This window comes from Hyla sarda, unplaced genomic scaffold (genome assembly GCF_029499605.1).
Source record: "Hyla sarda isolate aHylSar1 unplaced genomic scaffold, aHylSar1.hap1 scaffold_618, whole genome shotgun sequence".
Taxonomy (NCBI): domain Eukaryota; kingdom Metazoa; phylum Chordata; class Amphibia; order Anura; family Hylidae; genus Hyla; species Hyla sarda.
The window spans coordinates 173,523-192,084 of record NW_026610633.1 but is presented as its reverse complement, the minus strand read 5'-3'; the positions used below and the strand labels follow the sequence as shown (position 1 = coordinate 192,084).

The window sequence follows — 18,562 nt, the reverse complement described above, 5'->3', positions numbered from 1 at the left end:
GATATTGGGGAAGGGATGAGATTTTATATTTCTTCATAAGCATTAATCTTATTTTGTCAATTAGGAACATTCAGCACCCACCCGCTATCAAGGCAGCTGCCTATCATGTCATGCCCTACCTGCACAGGTGTGCTGGCTACTCAAATGATCCAATTAAGGAGGCCATTTAGTCAGCAGCAGCAGAAGTCCTGTGCCTGGACGCTCCAACAGGGGCCAGACACAAGCAGAAGCAGAAGCAGCAGAAGCAGCAGCAGCACCACCTTTTGTTTTTTGGCTGCAGCAGCAGCAAGGCCCACAGGGCTGGCTAGCTGGCTAGCCAGCAAGCAGGTAGCAATGAAAGTAGGAATCTTTCTTTTTAACCCTGTAAGGGGGTGGTGCACTGTACCCGAAGATACTGCCATATCGGGTCAATGCATAGGGCGACGGAAGCAAGCTTCGAAATCGGCCCCCGTTCTCAAAAATCCATTTAATATATGGTCCCCAGATAGGGGACGTATCAGATATTAAACTGATAAGAACAGATACTACACTTGATCTTAGCCAAAAGGCCGAGAAGCGATAACCGTGAAAGGGGCGGGCCCAACAAGGTCCCCTTCATGGGCACTATCACTGCTTGCTGTCAGGGAGGCTGCCAGACAATTTTCCATGCACACTCTGGGCTGGGGGGCAGTCAACCACCAGTACACACAGCAGAACCTAAACCCATACCATTATTGCTAAGCAGCAAGACAGGGGCCCATTGCACTCCCACGGGGCCTTTTTAAATGCAATCCATAACCCGGATTTGCCAGGAACCCTTCTTACTCCTCCTACTTGCATGTGACACTGGGCTTAGGATCTGCATAGGAAACACACACACAAGCACACACCTACCTTTGTTGCCTGCAGATGCCTCCTTGGCTGTCCCCAAACGGTATCAAACCAACACCCACGGGAAGCTGTAAGCATAGAGGACATGCCTGCACCCCATTGGACTTACCTGTGTGGGTTAAATCCGGGTTATTTGACAACCTATGGCGGTGATGGTTCTGCTCAGGCAGAGCAGTGCTGATGCTCCTCATAAAGCTGTCGCTGCTGTGAAGGTTCTAGGTGACATCACAAATCCCTTTGGTTACATACACAACAAAGCTGGGTTGTTGTTGTTTACACTCTGCAAGGCCTGTGGAAGTGAGTGACATCATAGCACTGTAGTTCTGAGGGTTCAAGATGGATGCAACAATCTCCTGTTGCTTCTATGAAGGCCGTAATAGACGACATCACCAAACAGCTCCATAGTCACATACACAGCAAAGGAGAGATGTTGTTTACACCTAGTGATGTCAGTGGTATTGAGTGACATCACAGCACAGTGCTAAGGCTCCTGGGCCTGGACACAGCAGCGGCTGCAATATCTCAACGGAGAATACGTTTATATCTATGTGTGTGTGTGCGCATATATATATATATATATATATATATATATATATATATATTTCTCCGCCGAAATCACTTTTAAACCCATTTCCACCTTTTTTTCCCTTCTCTTCCTCTTACTTTTTTTTCACGTTTTTTTACGTTTTTCTCCTTTTCGCCTCTTTTCTGGGCGTATTATTCTTCTTTTTCTTCTTTTTTTTCGTCTAATGCATACCCCATCAGTGCAGCAATGCTTATTCAATACCGCCAGCAGATGGAGACACTGGGGGATAATTTTCTAAGGATTTATACTGATTTTTCCTGTCTGAATTTGTCGCACAGAAAGTTGCAGGCCAAATATGTGTGACATTTCTGCGACTTTAGCTTCTAGAGCATTTTTACAACATTATACATAGGTGCTGAATACATAAAAAGCGACTGTTCAGCGACAGACAAGTCGCATCGGCTGAAAGTAGGCCAGAATGTCAGTCCATGTTGGAGCAGGTTTAGATACAGTCTAAAGCATAGATCTCAAAGTCTGTGCACAGAATTTAGCAAGGGCCTCGCACCTTCTGATGCATCAGGTAGGTGCACAATAGCATAGCCTAACCCTCTGTACTTTGGTCTATATTGATGCGGGACATAGACAGCCAGCTGATGACCAATCCATTAGTGCAATGGATGGCTGGAAGCATTTGTCTTTGCCTTTGCAATACCACAGAAGCAATGCATGGTCAATGTACAGCAATGACACACCTGTGTGAACAGCCAGGAGACCCCCCCCCCCCCCCCCCCATGTTATGTTACATAGTTACATAGTTAGTACGGTCGAAAAAAGACATATGTCCATCACGTTCAACCAGGGAATTAAGGGGTAGGGGTGTGGCGCGATATTGGGGAAGGGATGAGATTTTATATTTCTTCATAAGCATTAATCTTATTTTGTCAATTAGGAACATTCAGCACCCACCCGCTATCAAGGCAGCTGCCTATCATGTCATGCCCTACCTGCACAGGTGTGCTGGCTACTCAAATGATCCAATTAAGGAGGCCATTTAGTCAGCAGCAGCAGAAGTCCTGTGCCTGGACGCTCCAACAGGGGCCAGACACAAGCAGAAGCAGAAGCAGCAGAAGCAGCAGCAGCACCACCTTTTGTTTTTTGGCTGCAGCAGCAGCAAGGCCCACAGGGCTGGCTAGCTGGCTAGCCAGCAAGCAGGTAGCAATGAAAGTAGGAATCTTTCTTTTTAACCCTGTAAGGGGGTGGTGCACTGTACCCGAAGATACTGCCATATCGGGTCAATGCATAGGGCGACGGAAGCAAGCTTCGAAATCGGCCCCCGTTCTCAAAAATCCATTTAATATATGGTCCCCAGATAGGGGACGTATCAGATATTAAACTGATAAGAACAGATACTACACTTGATCTTAGCCAAAAGGCCGAGAAGCGATAACCGTGAAAGGGGCGGGCCCAACAAGGTCCCCTTCATGGGCACTATCACTGCTTGCTGTCAGGGAGGCTGCCAGACAATTTTCCATGCACACTCTGGGCTGGGGGGCAGTCAACCACCAGTACACACAGCAGAACCTAAACCCATACCATTATTGCTAAGCAGCAAGACAGGGGCCCATTGCACTCCCACGGGGCCTTTTTAAATGCAATCCATAACCCGGATTTGCCAGGAACCCTTCTTACTCCTCCTACTTGCATGTGACACTGGGCTTAGGATCTGCATAGGAAACACACACACAAGCACACACCTACCTTTGTTGCCTGCAGATGCCTCCTTGGCTGTCCCCAAACGGTATCAAACCAACACCCACGGGAAGCTGTAAGCATAGAGGACATGCCTGCACCCCATTGGACTTACCTGTGTGGGTTAAATCCGGGTTATTTGACAACCTATGGCGGTGATGGTTCTGCTCAGGCAGAGCAGTGCTGATGCTCCTCATAAAGCTGTCGCTGCTGTGAAGGTTCTAGGTGACATCACAAATCCCTTTGGTTACATACACAACAAAGCTGGGTTGTTGTTGTTTACACTCTGCAAGGCCTGTGGAAGTGAGTGACATCATAGCACTGTAGTTCTGAGGGTTCAAGATGGATGCAACAATCTCCTGTTGCTTCTATGAAGGCCGTAATAGACGACATCACCAAACAGCTCCATAGTCACATACACAGCAAAGGAGAGATGTTGTTTACACCTAGTGATGTCAGTGGTATTGAGTGACATCACAGCACAGTGCTAAGGCTCCTGGGCCTGGACACAGCAGCGGCTGCAATATCTCAACGGAGAATACGTTTATATCTATGTGTGTGTGTGCGCATATATATATATATATATATATATATATATATATATATATATATATTTCTCCGCCGAAATCACTTTTAAACCCATTTCCACCTTTTTTTCCCTTCTCTTCCTCTTACTTTTTTTTCACGTTTTTTTACGTTTTTCTCCTTTTCGCCTCTTTTCTGGGCGTATTATTCTTCTTTTTCTTCTTTTTTTTCGTCTAATGCATACCCCATCAGTGCAGCAATGCTTATTCAATACCGCCAGCAGATGGAGACACTGGGGGATAATTTTCTAAGGATTTATACTGATTTTTCCTGTCTGAATTTGTCGCACAGAAAGTTGCAGGCCAAATATGTGTGACATTTCTGCGACTTTAGCTTCTAGAGCATTTTTACAACATTATACATAGGTGCTGAATACATAAAAAGCGACTGTTCAGCGACAGACAAGTCGCATCGGCTGAAAGTAGGCCAGAATGTCAGTCCATGTTGGAGCAGGTTTAGATACAGTCTAAAGCATAGATCTCAAAGTCTGTGCACAGAATTTAGCAAGGGCCTCGCACCTTCTGATGCATCAGGTAGGTGCACAATAGCATAGCCTAACCCTCTGTACTTTGGTCTATATTGATGCGGGACATAGACAGCCAGCTGATGACCAATCCATTAGTGCAATGGATGGCTGGAAGCATTTGTCTTTGCCTTTGCAATACCACAGAAGCAATGCATGGTCAATGTACAGCAATGACACACCTGTGTGAACAGCCAGGAGACCCCCCCCCCCCCCCCCCCCCATGTTATGTTACATAGTTACATAGTTAGTACGGTCGAAAAAAGACATATGTCCATCACGTTCAACCAGGGAATTAAGGGGTAGGGGTGTGGCGCGATATTGGGGAAGGGATGAGATTTTATATTTCTTCATAAGCATTAATCTTATTTTGTCAATTAGGAACATTCAGCACCCACCCGCTATCAAGGCAGCTGCCTATCATGTCATGCCCTACCTGCACAGGTGTGCTGGCTACTCAAATGATCCAATTAAGGAGGCCATTTAGTCAGCAGCAGCAGAAGTCCTGTGCCTGGACGCTCCAACAGGGGCCAGACACAAGCAGAAGCAGAAGCAGCAGAAGCAGCAGCAGCACCTTTTGTTTTTTGGCTGCAGCAGCAGCAAGGCCCACAGGGCTGGCTAGCTGGCTAGCCAGCAAGCAGGTAGCAATGAAAGTAGGAATCTTTCTTTTTAACCCTGTAAGGGGGTGGTGCACTGTACCCGAAGATACTGCCATATCGGGTCAATGCATAGGGCGACGGAAGCAAGCTTCGAAATCGGCCCCCGTTCTCAAAAATCCATTTAATATATGGTCCCCAGATAGGGGACGTATCAGATATTAAACTGATAAGAACAGATTTTTTTTTTTTTTTTTTTTATCTAAAGCCGAGGAACGTGCTTTCGATTCACCCAAAGTGCAAGAAAAAGTGCAAACGTGTTACACTAAAAAAACGTGCACAAAGGATGCGGTCTATCGCAAGCCCTTCTCCGATAGGAGAGAGGCCCCCCAACAAACCTTACCCTTCGCCTCCGGACCAAAAGGTACCTGCGAGGTTCCAGGTTCGATGTCCCTTTTCGCCGAAGCTACTAGGGGACCACAAATGCTCCCGGCATCCCCCTTGGCGTTAGCCAAGGTATCTGCCCGCAGAGCCGATTACGGTAGGTACCCTGCCAAAGCAGGAGTACCCGGGGTGTTTGCAGGGAGGTGCGGAACCTAATGGCCACACACACCTCCCCTAGACCGCCAGGAGGGACACCCAGAAGGGCTACCGCATCCTGACAAATCCTGTGAACACACAACACGCAAAAAGTGACACAGTGAGACAAAAAAGAAATAAATAAGTGAATGTGTGCAGATATACTGCCCGGACATCCGGCCGGATCTATAAAAATTTCTCTGATCCTAGCCAGAAGGCCGGGAATCAAGAGGTGAGTGCCACAAGGTGAAGAGATTATGGTGCCCGTGCTTCAACTCAGTGAGTCTATTCTCCCAGTGAGTTTCGGCACCTCGGGGTCACCACTCCCCGAGGCACAAAAGTACCTCGGCTCTAGACCCTCTCAGCCTCATGGCGAGACCCGGAGGGAACAGGTCACATCGGGGCAGCCGTCGAGCTGATTCCTCAGAACCAGCCCCGGAAAGCCCTGGTACACCTGCATCCTCCATGCAGCACCCATCCCCACCAGCATGAAAACTGATAAGAACAGATACTACACTTGATCTTAGCCAAAAGGCCGAGAAGCGATAACCGTGAAAGGGGCGGGCCCAACAAGGTCCCCTTCATGGGCACTATCACTGCTTGCTGTCAGGGAGGCTGCCAGACAATTTTCCATGCACACTCTGGGCTGGGGGGCAGTCAACCACCAGTACACACAGCAGAACCTAAACCCATACCATTATTGCTAAGCAGCAAGACAGGGGCCCATTGCACTCCCACGGGGCCTTTTTAAATGCAATCCATAACCCGGATTTGCCAGGAACCCTTCTTACTCCTCCTACTTGCATGTGACACTGGGCTTAGGATCTGCATAGGAAACACACACACAAGCACACACCTACCTTTGTTGCCTGCAGATGCCTCCTTGGCTGTCCCCAAACGGTATCAAACCAACACCCACGGGAAGCTGTAAGCATAGAGGACATGCCTGCACCCCATTGGACTTACCTGTGTGGGTTAAATCCGGGTTATTTGACAACCTATGGCGGTGATGGTTCTGCTCAGGCAGAGCAGTGCTGATGCTCCTCATAAAGCTGTCGCTGCTGTGAAGGTTCTAGGTGACATCACAAATCCCTTTGGTTACATACACAACAAAGCTGGGTTGTTGTTGTTTACACTCTGCAAGGCCTGTGGAAGTGAGTGACATCATAGCACTGTAGTTCTGAGGGTTCAAGATGGATGCAACAATCTCCTGTTGCTTCTATGAAGGCCGTAATAGACGACATCACCAAACAGCTCCATAGTCACATACACAGCAAAGGAGAGATGTTGTTTACACCTAGTGATGTCAGTGGTATTGAGTGACATCACAGCACAGTGCTAAGGCTCCTGGGCCTGGACACAGCAGCGGCTGCAATATCTCAACGGAGAATACGTTTATATCTATGTGTGTGTGTGCGCATATATATATATATATATATATATATATATATATATATATATATATATATATTTCTCCGCCGAAATCACTTTTAAACCCATTTCCACCTTTTTTTCCCTTCTCTTCCTCTTACTTTTTTTTCACGTTTTTTTACGTTTTTCTCCTTTTCGCCTCTTTTCTGGGCGTATTATTCTTCTTTTTCTTCTTTTTTTTCGTCTAATGCATACCCCATCAGTGCAGCAATGCTTATTCAATACCGCCAGCAGATGGAGACACTGGGGGATAATTTTCTAAGGATTTATACTGATTTTTCCTGTCTGAATTTGTCGCACAGAAAGTTGCAGGCCAAATATGTGTGACATTTCTGCGACTTTAGCTTCTAGAGCATTTTTACAACATTATACATAGGTGCTGAATACATAAAAAGCGACTGTTCAGCGACAGACAAGTCGCATCGGCTGAAAGTAGGCCAGAATGTCAGTCCATGTTGGAGCAGGTTTAGATACAGTCTAAAGCATAGATCTCAAAGTCTGTGCACAGAATTTAGCAAGGGCCTCGCACCTTCTGATGCATCAGGTAGGTGCACAATAGCATAGCCTAACCCTCTGTACTTTGGTCTATATTGATGCGGGACATAGACAGCCAGCTGATGACCAATCCATTAGTGCAATGGATGGCTGGAAGCATTTGTCTTTGCCTTTGCAATACCACAGAAGCAATGCATGGTCAATGTACAGCAATGACACACCTGTGTGAACAGCCAGGAGACCCCCCCCCCCCCCCCCATGTTATGTTACATAGTTACATAGTTAGTACGGTCGAAAAAAGACATATGTCCATCACGTTCAACCAGGGAATTAAGGGGTAGGGGTGTGGCGCGATATTGGGGAAGGGATGAGATTTTATATTTCTTCATAAGCATTAATCTTATTTTGTCAATTAGGAACATTCAGCACCCACCCGCTATCAAGGCAGCTGCCTATCATGTCATGCCCTACCTGCACAGGTGTGCTGGCTACTCAAATGATCCAATTAAGGAGGCCATTTAGTCAGCAGCAGCAGAAGTCCTGTGCCTGGACGCTCCAACAGGAGCCAGACACAAGCAGAAGCAGAAGCAGCAGAAGCAGCAGCAGCAGCACCACCTTTTGTTTTTTGGCTGCAGCAGCAGCAAGGCCCACAGGGCTGGCTAGCTGGCTAGCCAGCAAGCAGGTAGCAATGAAAGTAGGAATCTTTCTTTTTAACCCTGTAAGGGGGTGGTGCACTGTACCCGAAGATACTGCCATATCGGGTCAATGCATAGGGCGACGGAAGCAAGCTTCGAAATCGGCCCCCGTTCTCAAAAATCCATTTAATATATGGTCCCCAGATAGGGGACGTATCAGATATTAAACTGATAAGAACAGATACTACACTTGATCTTAGCCAAAAGGCCGAGAAGCGATAACCGTGAAAGGGGCGGGCCCAACAAGGTCCCCTTCATGGGCACTATCACTGCTTGCTGTCAGGGAGGCTGCCAGACAATTTTCCATGCACACTCTGGGCTGGGGGGCAGTCAACCACCAGTACACACAGCAGAACCTAAACCCATACCATTATTGCTAAGCAGCAAGACAGGGGCCCATTGCACTCCCACGGGGCCTTTTTAAATGCAATCCATAACCCGGATTTGCCAGGAACCCTTCTTACTCCTCCTACTTGCATGTGACACTGGGCTTAGGATCTGCATAGGAAACACACACACAAGCACACACCTACCTTTGTTGCCTGCAGATGCCTCCTTGGCTGTCCCCAAACGGTATCAAACCAACACCCACGGGAAGCTGTAAGCATAGAGGACATGCCTGCACCCCATTGGACTTACCTGTGTGGGTTAAATCCGGGTTATTTGACAACCTATGGCGGTGATGGTTCTGCTCAGGCAGAGCAGTGCTGATGCTCCTCATAAAGCTGTCGCTGCTGTGAAGGTTCTAGGTGACATCACAAATCCCTTTGGTTACATACACAACAAAGCTGGGTTGTTGTTGTTTACACTCTGCAAGGCCTGTGGAAGTGAGTGACATCATAGCACTGTAGTTCTGAGGGTTCAAGATGGATGCAACAATCTCCTGTTGCTTCTATGAAGGCCGTAATAGACGACATCACCAAACAGCTCCATAGTCACATACACAGCAAAGGAGAGATGTTGTTTACACCTAGTGATGTCAGTGGTATTGAGTGACATCACAGCACAGTGCTAAGGCTCCTGGGCCTGGACACAGCAGCGGCTGCAATATCTCAACGGAGAATACGTTTATATCTATGTGTGTGTGTGCGCATATATATATATATATATATATATATATATATATATATATATATATATTTCTCCGCCGAAATCACTTTTAAACCCATTTCCACCTTTTTTTCCCTTCTCTTCCTCTTACTTTTTTTTCACGTTTTTTTACGTTTTTCTCCTTTTCGCCTCTTTTCTGGGCGTATTATTCTTCTTTTTCTTCTTTTTTTTCGTCTAATGCATACCCCATCAGTGCAGCAATGCTTATTCAATACCGCCAGCAGATGGAGACACTGGGGGATAATTTTCTAAGGATTTATACTGATTTTTCCTGTCTGAATTTGTCGCACAGAAAGTTGCAGGCCAAATATGTGTGACATTTCTGCGACTTTAGCTTCTAGAGCATTTTTACAACATTATACATAGGTGCTGAATACATAAAAAGCGACTGTTCAGCGACAGACAAGTCGCATCGGCTGAAAGTAGGCCAGAATGTCAGTCCATGTTGGAGCAGGTTTAGATACAGTCTAAAGCATAGATCTCAAAGTCTGTGCACAGAATTTAGCAAGGGCCTCGCACCTTCTGATGCATCAGGTAGGTGCACAATAGCATAGCCTAACCCTCTGTACTTTGGTCTATATTGATGCGGGACATAGACAGCCAGCTGATGACCAATCCATTAGTGCAATGGATGGCTGGAAGCATTTGTCTTTGCCTTTGCAATACCACAGAAGCAATGCATGGTCAATGTACAGCAATGACACACCTGTGTGAACAGCCAGGAGACCCCCCCCCCCCCCCCCCATGTTATGTTACATAGTTACATAGTTAGTACGGTCGAAAAAAGACATATGTCCATCACGTTCAACCAGAGAATTAAGGGGTAGGGGTGTGGCGCGATATTGGGGAAGGGATGAGATTTTATATTTCTTCATAAGCATTAATCTTATTTTGTCAATTAGGAACATTCAGCACCCACCCGCTATCAAGGCAGCTGCCTATCATGTCATGCCCTACCTGCACAGGTGTGCTGGCTACTCAAATGATCCAATTAAGGAGGCCATTTAGTCAGCAGCAGCAGAAGTCCTGTGCCTGGACGCTCCAACAGGGGCCAGACACAAGCAGAAGCAGAAGCAGCAGAAGCAGCAGCAGCACCTTTTGTTTTTTGGCTGCAGCAGCAGCAAGGCCCACAGGGCTGGCTAGCTGGCTAGCCAGCAAGCAGGTAGCAATGAAAGTAGGAATCTTTCTTTTTAACCCTGTAAGGGGGTGGTGCACTGTACCCGAAGATACTGCCATATCGGGTCAATGCATAGGGCGACGGAAGCAAGCTTCGAAATCGGCCCCCGTTCTCAAAAATCCATTTAATATATGGTCCCCAGATAGGGGACGTATCAGATATTAAACTGATAAGAACAGATACTACACTTGATCTTAGCCAAAAGGCCGAGAAGCGATAACCGTGAAAGGGGCGGGCCCAACAAGGTCCCCTTCATGGGCACTATCACTGCTTGCTGTCAGGGAGGCTGCCAGACAATTTTCCATGCACACTCTGGGCTGGGGGGCAGTCAACCACCAGTACACACAGCAGAACCTAAACCCATACCATTATTGCTAAGCAGCAAGACAGGGGCCCATTGCACTCCCACGGGGCCTTTTTAAATGCAATCCATAACCCGGATTTGCCAGGAACCCTTCTTACTCCTCCTACTTGCATGTGACACTGGGCTTAGGATCTGCATAGGAAACACACACACAAGCACACACCTACCTTTGTTGCCTGCAGATGCCTCCTTGGCTGTCCCCAAACGGTATCAAACCAACACCCACGGGAAGCTGTAAGCATAGAGGACATGCCTGCACCCCATTGGACTTACCTGTGTGGGTTAAATCCGGGTTATTTGACAACCTATGGCGGTGATGGTTCTGCTCAGGCAGAGCAGTGCTGATGCTCCTCATAAAGCTGTCGCTGCTGTGAAGGTTCTAGGTGACATCACAAATCCCTTTGGTTACATACACAACAAAGCTGGGTTGTTGTTGTTTACACTCTGCAAGGCCTGTGGAAGTGAGTGACATCATAGCACTGTAGTTCTGAGGGTTCAAGATGGATGCAACAATCTCCTGTTGCTTCTATGAAGGCCGTAATAGACGACATCACCAAACAGCTCCATAGTCACATACACAGCAAAGGAGAGATGTTGTTTACACCTAGTGATGTCAGTGGTATTGAGTGACATCACAGCACAGTGCTAAGGCTCCTGGGCCTGGACACAGCAGCGGCTGCAATATCTCAACGGAGAATACGTTTATATCTATGTGTGTGTGTGCGCATATATATATATATATATATATATATATATATATATATATATTTCTCCGCCGAAATCACTTTTAAACCCATTTCCACCTTTTTTTCCCTTCTCTTCCTCTTACTTTTTTTTCACGTTTTTTTACGTTTTTCTCCTTTTCGCCTCTTTTCTGGGCGTATTATTCTTCTTTTTCTTCTTTTTTTTCGTCTAATGCATACCCCATCAGTGCAGCAATGCTTATTCAATACCGCCAGCAGATGGAGACACTGGGGGATAATTTTCTAAGGATTTATACTGATTTTTCCTGTCTGAATTTGTCGCACAGAAAGTTGCAGGCCAAATATGTGTGACATTTCTGCGACTTTAGCTTCTAGAGCATTTTTACAACATTATACATAGGTGCTGAATACATAAAAAGCGACTGTTCAGCGACAGACAAGTCGCATCGGCTGAAAGTAGGCCAGAATGTCAGTCCATGTTGGAGCAGGTTTAGATACAGTCTAAAGCATAGATCTCAAAGTCTGTGCACAGAATTTAGCAAGGGCCTCGCACCTTCTGATGCATCAGGTAGGTGCACAATAGCATAGCCTAACCCTCTGTACTTTGGTCTATATTGATGCGGGACATAGACAGCCAGCTGATGACCAATCCATTAGTGCAATGGATGGCTGGAAGCATTTGTCTTTGCCTTTGCAATACCACAGAAGCAATGCATGGTCAATGTACAGCAATGACACACCTGTGTGAACAGCCAGGAGACCCCCCCCCCCCCCCCCCCCATGTTATGTTACATAGTTACATAGTTAGTACGGTCGAAAAAAGACATATGTCCATCACGTTCAACCAGGGAATTAAGGGGTAGGGGTGTGGCGCGATATTGGGGAAGGGATGAGATTTTATATTTCTTCATAAGCATTAATCTTATTTTGTCAATTAGGAACATTCAGCACCCACCCGCTATCAAGGCAGCTGCCTATCATGTCATGCCCTACCTGCACAGGTGTGCTGGCTACTCAAATGATCCAATTAAGGAGGCCATTTAGTCAGCAGCAGCAGAAGTCCTGTGCCTGGACGCTCCAACAGGGGCCAGACACAAGCAGAAGCAGAAGCAGCAGAAGCAGCAGCAGCACCACCTTTTGTTTTTTGGCTGCAGCAGCAGCAAGGCCCACAGGGCTGGCTAGCTGGCTAGCCAGCAAGCAGGTAGCAATGAAAGTAGGAATCTTTCTTTTTAACCCTGTAAGGGGGTGGTGCACTGTACCCGAAGATACTGCCATATCGGGTCAATGCATAGGGCGACGGAAGCAAGCTTCGAAATCGGCCCCCGTTCTCAAAAATCCATTTAATATATGGTCCCCAGATAGGGGACGTATCAGATATTAAACTGATAAGAACAGATTTTTTTTTTTTTTTTTATCTAAAGCCGAGGAACGTGCTTTCGATTCACCCAAAGTGCAAGAAAAAGTGCAAACGTGTTACACTAAAAAAAACGTGCACAAAGGATGCGGTCTATCGCAAGCCCTTCTCCGATAGGAGAGAGGCCCCCCAACAAACCTTACCCTTCGCCTCCGGACCAAAAGGTACCTGCGAGGTTCCAGGTTCGATGTCCCTTTTCGCCGAAGCTACTAGGGGACCACAAATGCTCCCGGCATCCCCCTTGGCGTTAGCCAAGGTATCTGCCCGCAGAGCCGATTACGGTAGGTACCCTGCCAAAGCAGGAGTACCCGGGGTGTTTGCAGGGAGGTGCGGAACCTAATGGCCACACACACCTCCCCTAGACCGCCAGGAGGGACACCCAGAAGGGCTACCGCATCCTGACAAATCCTGTGAACACACAACACGCAAAAAGTGACACAGTGAGACAAAAAAAAAATAAATAAGTGAATGTGTGCAGATATACTGCCCGGACATCCGGCCGGATCTATAAAAATTTCTCTGATCCTAGCCAGAAGGCCGGGAATCAAGAGGTGAGTGCCACAAGGTGAAGAGATTATGGTGCCCGTGCTTCAACTCAGTGAGTCTATTCTCCCAGTGAGTTTCGGCACCTCGGGGTCACCACTCCCCGAGGCACAAAAGTACCTCGGCTCTAGACCCTCTCAGCCTCATGGCGAGACCCGAAGGGAACAGGTCACATCGGGGCAGCCGTCGAGCTGATTCCTCAGAACCAGCCCCGGAAAGCCCTGGTACACCTGCATCCTCCATGCAGCACCCATCCCCACCAGCATGAAAACTGATAAGAACAGATACTACACTTGATCTTAGCCAAAAGGCCGAGAAGCGATAACCGTGAAAGGGGCGGGCCCAACAAGGTCCCCTTCATGGGCACTATCACTGCTTGCTGTCAGGGAGGCTGCCAGACAATTTTCCATGCACACTCTGGGCTGGGGGGCAGTCAACCACCAGTACACACAGCAGAACCTAAACCCATACCATTATTGCTAAGCAGCAAGACAGGGGCCCATTGCACTCCCACGGGGCCTTTTTAAATGCAATCCATAACCCGGATTTGCCAGGAACCCTTCTTACTCCTCCTACTTGCATGTGACACTGGGCTTAGGATCTGCATAGGAAACACACACACAAGCACACACCTACCTTTGTTGCCTGCAGATGCCTCCTTGGCTGTCCCCAAACGGTATCAAACCAACACCCACGGGAAGCTGTAAGCATAGAGGACATGCCTGCACCCCATTGGACTTACCTGTGTGGGTTAAATCCGGGTTATTTGACAACCTATGGCGGTGATGGTTCTGCTCAGGCAGAGCAGTGCTGATGCTCCTCATAAAGCTGTCGCTGCTGTGAAGGTTCTAGGTGACATCACAAATCCCTTTGGTTACATACACAACAAAGCTGGGTTGTTGTTGTTTACACTCTGCAAGGCCTGTGGAAGTGAGTGACATCATAGCACTGTAGTTCTGAGGGTTCAAGATGGATGCAACAATCTCCTGTTGCTTCTATGAAGGCCGTAATAGACGACATCACCAAACAGCTCCATAGTCACATACACAGCAAAGGAGAGATGTTGTTTACACCTAGTGATGTCAGTGGTATTGAGTGACATCACAGCACAGTGCTAAGGCTCCTGGGCCTGGACACAGCAGCGGCTGCAATATCTCAACGGAGAATACGTTTATATCTATGTGTGTGTGTGCGCATATATATATATATATATATATATATATATATATATATATATATATATTTCTCCGCCGAAATCACTTTTAAACCCATTTCCACCTTTTTTTCCCTTCTCTTCCTCTTACTTTTTTTTCACGTTTTTTTTACGTTTTTCTCCTTTTCGCCTCTTTTCTGGGCGTATTATTCTTCTTTTTCTTCTTTTTTTTCGTCTAATGCATACCCCATCAGTGCAGCAATGCTTATTCAATACCGCCAGCAGATGGAGACACTGGGGGATAATTTTCTAAGGATTTATACTGATTTTTCCTGTCTGAATTTGTCGCACAGAAAGTTGCAGGCCAAATATGTGTGACATTTCTGCGACTTTAGCTTCTAGAGCATTTTTACAACATTATACATAGGTGCTGAATACATAAAAAGCGACTGTTCAGCGACAGACAAGTCGCATCGGCTGAAAGTAGGCCAGAATGTCAGTCCATGTTGGAGCAGGTTTAGATACAGTCTAAAGCATAGATCTCAAAGTCTGTGCACAGAATTTAGCAAGGGCCTCGCACCTTCTGATGCATCAGGTAGGTGCACAATAGCATAGCCTAACCCTCTGTACTTTGGTCTATATTGATGCGGGACATAGACAGCCAGCTGATGACCAATCCATTAGTGCAATGGATGGCTGGAAGCATTTGTCTTTGCCTTTGCAATACCACAGAAGCAATGCATGGTCAATGTACAGCAATGACACACCTGTGTGAACAGCCAGGAGACCCCCCCCCCCCCCCCCCCCCCATGTTATGTTACATAGTTACATAGTTAGTACGGTCGAAAAAAGACATATGTCCATCACGTTCAACCAGGGAATTAAGGGGTAGGGGTGTGGCGCGATATTGGGGAAGGGATGAGATTTTATATTTCTTCATAAGCATTAATCTTATTTTGTCAATTAGGAACATTCAGCACCCACCCGCTATCAAGGCAGCTGCCTATCATGTCATGCCCTACCTGCACAGGTGTGCTGGCTACTCAAATGATCCAATTAAGGAGGCCATTTAGTCAGCAGCAGCAGAAGTCCTGTGCCTGGACGCTCCAACAGGGGCCAGACACAAGCAGAAGCAGAAGCAGCAGAAGCAGCAGCAGCACCACCTTTTGTTTTTTGGCTGCAGCAGCAGCAAGGCCCACAGGGCTGGCTAGCTGGCTAGCCAGCAAGCAGGTAGCAATGAAAGTAGGAATCTTTCTTTTTAACCCTGTAAGGGGGTGGTGCACTGTACCCGAAGATACTGCCATATCGGGTCAATGCATAGGGCGACGGAAGCAAGCTTCGAAATCGGCCCCCGTTCTCAAAAATCCATTTAATATATGGTCCCCAGATAGGGGACGTATCAGATATTAAACTGATAAGAACAGATACTACACTTGATCTTAGCCAAAAGGCCGAGAAGCGATAACCGTGAAAGGGGCGGGCCCAACAAGGTCCCCTTCATGGGCACTATCACTGCTTGCTGTCAGGGAGGCTGCCAGACAATTTTCCATGCACACTCTGGGCTGGGGGGCAGTCAACCACCAGTACACACAGCAGAACCTAAACCCATACCATTATTGCTAAGCAGCAAGACAGGGGCCCATTGCACTCCCACGGGGCCTTTTTAAATGCAATCCATAACCCGGATTTGCCAGGAACCCTTCTTACTCCTCCTACTTGCATGTGACACTGGGCTTAGGATCTGCATAGGAAACACACACACAAGCACACACCTACCTTTGTTGCCTGCAGATGCCTCCTTGGCTGTCCCCAAACGGTATCAAACCAACACCCACGGGAAGCTGTAAGCATAGAGGACATGCCTGCACCCCATTGGACTTACCTGTGTGGGTTAAATCCGGGTTATTTGACAACCTATGGCGGTGATGGTTCTGCTCAGGCAGAGCAGTGCTGATGCTCCTCATAAAGCTGTCGCTGCTGTGAAGGTTCTAGGTGACATCACAAATCCCTTTGGTTACATACACAACAAAGCTGGGTTGTTGTTGTTTACACTCTGCAAGGCCTGTGGAAGTGAGTGACATCATAGCACTGTAGTTCTGAGGGTTCAAGATGGATGCAACAATCTCCTGTTGCTTCTATGAAGGCCGTAATAGACGACATCACCAAACAGCTCCATAGTCACATACACAGCAAAGGAGAGATGTTGTTTACACCTAGTGATGTCAGTGGTATTGAGTGACATCACAGCACAGTGCTAAGGCTCCTGGGCCTGGACACAGCAGCGGCTGCAATATCTCAACGGAGAATACGTTTATATCTATGTGTGTGTGTGCGCATATATATATATATATATATATATATATATATATATATATATATATTTCTCCGCCGAAATCACTTTTAAACCCATTTCCACCTTTTTTTCCCTTCTCTTCCTCTTACTTTTTTTTCAAGTTTTTTTACGTTTTTCTCCTTTTCGCCTCTTTTCTGGGCGTATTATTCTTCTTTTTCTTCTTTTTTTTCGTCTAATGCATACCCCATCAGTGCAGCAATGCTTATTCAATACCGCCAGCAGATGGAGACACTGGGGGATAATTTTCTAAGGATTTATACTGATTTTTCCTGTCTGAATTTGTCGCACAGAAAGTTGCAGGCCAAATATGTGTGACATTTCTGCGACTTTAGCTTCTAGAGCATTTTTACAACATTATACATAGGTGCTGAATACATAAAAAGCGACTGTTCAGCGACAGACAAGTCGCATCGGCTGAAAGTAGGCCAGAATGTCAGTCCATGTTGGAGCAGGTTTAGATACAGTCTAAAGCATAGATCTCAAAGTCTGTGCACAGAATTTAGCAAGGGCCTCGCACCTTCTGATGCATCAGGTAGGTGCACAATAGCATAGCCTAACCCTCTGTACTTTGGTCTATATTGATGCGGGACATAGACAGCCAGCTGATGACCAATCCATTAGTGCAATGGATGGCTGGAAGCATTTGTCTTTGCCTTTGCAATACCACAGAAGCAATGCATGGTCAATGTACAGCAATGACACACCTGTGTGAACAGCCAGGAGACCCCCCCCCCCCCCCCCATGTTATGTTACATAGTTACATAGTTAGTACGGTCGAAAAAAGACATATGTCCATCACGTTCAACCAGGGAATTAAGGGGTAGGGGTGTGGCGCGATATTGGGGAAGGGATGAGATTTTATATTTCTTCATAAGCATTAATCTTATTTTGTCAATTAGGAACATTCAGCACCCACCCGCTATCAAGGCAGCTGCCTATCATGTCATGCCCTACCTGCACAGGTGTGCTGGCTACTCAAATGATCCAATTAAGGAGGCCATTTAGTCAGCAGCAGCAGAAGTCCTGTGCCTGGACGCTCCAACAGGGGCCAGACACAAGCAGAAGCAGAAGCAGCAGAAGCAGCAGCAGCACCACCTTTTGTTTTTTGGCTGCAGCAGCAGCAAGGCCCACAGGGCTGGCTAGCTGGCTAGCCAGCAAGCAGGTAGCAATGAAAGTAGGAATCTTTCTTTTTAACCCTGTAAGGGGGTGGTGCACTGTACCCGAAGATACTGCCATATCGGGTCAATGCATAGGGCGACGGAAGCAAGCTTCGAAATCGGCCCCCGTTCTCAAAAATCCATTTAATATATGGTCCCCAGATAGGGGACGTATCAGATATTAAACTGATAAGAACAGATACTACACTTGATCTTAGCCAAAAGGCCGAGAAGCGATAACCGTGAAAGGGGCGGGCCCAACAAGGTCCCCTTCATGGGCACTATCACTGCTTGCTGTCAGGGAGGCTGCCAGACAATTTTCCATGCACACTCTGGGCTGGGGGGCAGTCAACCACCAGTACACACAGCAGAACCTAAACCCATACCATTATTGCTAAGCAGCAAGACAGGGGCCCATTGCACTCCCACGGGGCCTTTTTAAATGCAATCCATAACCCGGATTTGCCAGGAACCCTTCTTACTCCTCCTACTTGCATGTGACACTGGGCTTAGGATCTGCATAGGAAACACACACACA

The 18,562-nt window shown here is 47.0% G+C and overlaps 8 non-coding genes and 2 pseudogenes across 8 annotated transcripts; all 10 read right to left on the bottom strand.

Moving 5' to 3' along the window:
• Window positions 1-369: 369 nt before the first annotated feature.
• On the bottom strand, window positions 370-560 carry LOC130341291 (U2 spliceosomal RNA). The gene has a single exon (XR_008881259.1). It is a non-coding gene; the product is annotated as a U2 spliceosomal RNA (small nuclear RNA).
• A 2,090-nt stretch (window positions 561-2,650) lies between these two features.
• On the bottom strand, window positions 2,651-2,841 carry LOC130341375 (U2 spliceosomal RNA). Its single transcript, XR_008881323.1, has one exon. It is a non-coding gene; the product is annotated as a U2 spliceosomal RNA (small nuclear RNA).
• Window positions 2,842-4,936: 2,095 nt separating this feature from the next.
• On the bottom strand, window positions 4,937-5,122 carry LOC130341312 (U2 spliceosomal RNA). The gene has a single exon (XR_008881275.1). It is a non-coding gene; the product is annotated as a U2 spliceosomal RNA (small nuclear RNA).
• Window positions 5,123-5,815: 693 nt separating this feature from the next.
• Window positions 5,816-5,975, bottom strand: LOC130341318 (U2 spliceosomal RNA; annotated as a pseudogene).
• Window positions 5,976-8,078: 2,103 nt separating this feature from the next.
• Window positions 8,079-8,269, bottom strand: LOC130341373 (U2 spliceosomal RNA). Its single transcript, XR_008881322.1, has one exon. It is a non-coding gene; the product is annotated as a U2 spliceosomal RNA (small nuclear RNA).
• Window positions 8,270-10,363: 2,094 nt separating this feature from the next.
• LOC130341372 (U2 spliceosomal RNA) lies at window positions 10,364-10,554 on the bottom strand. The gene has a single exon (XR_008881321.1). It is a non-coding gene; the product is annotated as a U2 spliceosomal RNA (small nuclear RNA).
• A 2,093-nt stretch (window positions 10,555-12,647) lies between these two features.
• On the bottom strand, window positions 12,648-12,830 carry LOC130341310 (U2 spliceosomal RNA). Its single transcript, XR_008881273.1, has one exon. It is a non-coding gene; the product is annotated as a U2 spliceosomal RNA (small nuclear RNA).
• Window positions 12,831-13,524: 694 nt separating this feature from the next.
• Window positions 13,525-13,684, bottom strand: LOC130341315 (U2 spliceosomal RNA; annotated as a pseudogene).
• A 2,102-nt stretch (window positions 13,685-15,786) lies between these two features.
• Window positions 15,787-15,977, bottom strand: LOC130341371 (U2 spliceosomal RNA). The gene has a single exon (XR_008881320.1). It is a non-coding gene; the product is annotated as a U2 spliceosomal RNA (small nuclear RNA).
• A 2,094-nt stretch (window positions 15,978-18,071) lies between these two features.
• On the bottom strand, window positions 18,072-18,262 carry LOC130341370 (U2 spliceosomal RNA). The gene has a single exon (XR_008881319.1). It is a non-coding gene; the product is annotated as a U2 spliceosomal RNA (small nuclear RNA).
• Window positions 18,263-18,562: the final 300 nt, after the last annotated feature.